At 56.7% G+C, this 974-nt stretch overlaps 1 protein-coding gene across 1 annotated transcript in view; it reads right to left on the bottom strand.

The window, feature by feature from the left end:
- The window catches only part of LOC107569257 (protocadherin-11 X-linked-like), a 201,048-nt gene that overhangs the window by 129,656 nt on the left and 70,418 nt on the right, over positions 1 to 974 (bottom strand). The gene's annotated exons all lie outside the window — the stretch shown is intronic.

Below are 974 nucleotides of genomic sequence, written 5' to 3'. Positions count from 1 at the left end.
AGTGAGGAAATAGCAAGGAGAAAGATGGTCTTGAGCCTGAGCAACTTAACTGAAACTTCTTCTATGGGTTCAAAGGGGGCATTGCATAAGCCCTCCAGAACCACAGCCAGGCCCTATGAGGGCACCTTGGTGTGCTGTACCGGCCTAAGCCTCAGGGTGCCATGGAGGAAACGGGTGACAAGTGGGTGTCTTCCCAATGATTGACCACCCAGAAGGGCGTGGTAAGCAGCTAAGGCCGCCACGTATACCTTCAGAGTGAAGGGAGATAACCCTGCGGAGAATCGCTCCTGCAGAAACTCCAGAACTGTACCAATTGGGCAGTTGACTGGGTTCTGCAGTCGCTGTCCGCACCATGAAGCGAAAAGTTTCCACTTCAAGGCGTACTGTTTCCTAGTGGTGGGAGCTCTGGACTGGAGTATAGTCTCAACAACCTCAGTTGAGAGACCAGATGCTAGGAGCTGTGCCCCCTCAGGGGCCATGCCCACAGCTTCCATAACTCCGGGCGGGGGTGAAGAATGGCACCCCCCGCCTGAGAGAGGAGGTCACTCCTGATCGGAATCTCCAGCGGAGAGCCGTCGAGGAGGGACACCAAGTCCGAGAACCATACTCGGGCCAGCTACTAGCAACAGACGGACCCCATCCCGGCATACCCTCTCCAGAACACCCGGGAGCAGAGCGATCGGGGGAAAAGCGTACAGACGAAGCCTTGGCCACGTCTGCACCATGGCATCAAGCCCCAGTGGAGCTGGATGCGTGAGGGAGAACCAGAGCGGACAGTGTGTCGATTCATGCGACGCAAATAGATCCACTTCCGCCTGGCCAAATTCCCTCCAAATGAGCTCCACCAGCTCGGGGTGGAGCCTCCATCCCCTGGGCGTCAGCCCCTTTCTCGACAGGATATCTGCCCCCTGATTTAGGGATATAAACTGCTCTTAGAGAGAGGAGCTTCCCCTGAGCCCACAGAAGGATCTGGC

This window comes from Sinocyclocheilus grahami, unplaced genomic scaffold (assembly GCF_001515645.1).
Source record: "Sinocyclocheilus grahami isolate Dianchi unplaced genomic scaffold, SAMN03320097.WGS_v1.1 scaffold1327.1, whole genome shotgun sequence".
In the NCBI taxonomy this organism is placed as follows: domain Eukaryota; kingdom Metazoa; phylum Chordata; class Actinopteri; order Cypriniformes; family Cyprinidae; genus Sinocyclocheilus; species Sinocyclocheilus grahami.
This window is presented reverse-complemented; position numbering and strand designations above follow the sequence as displayed.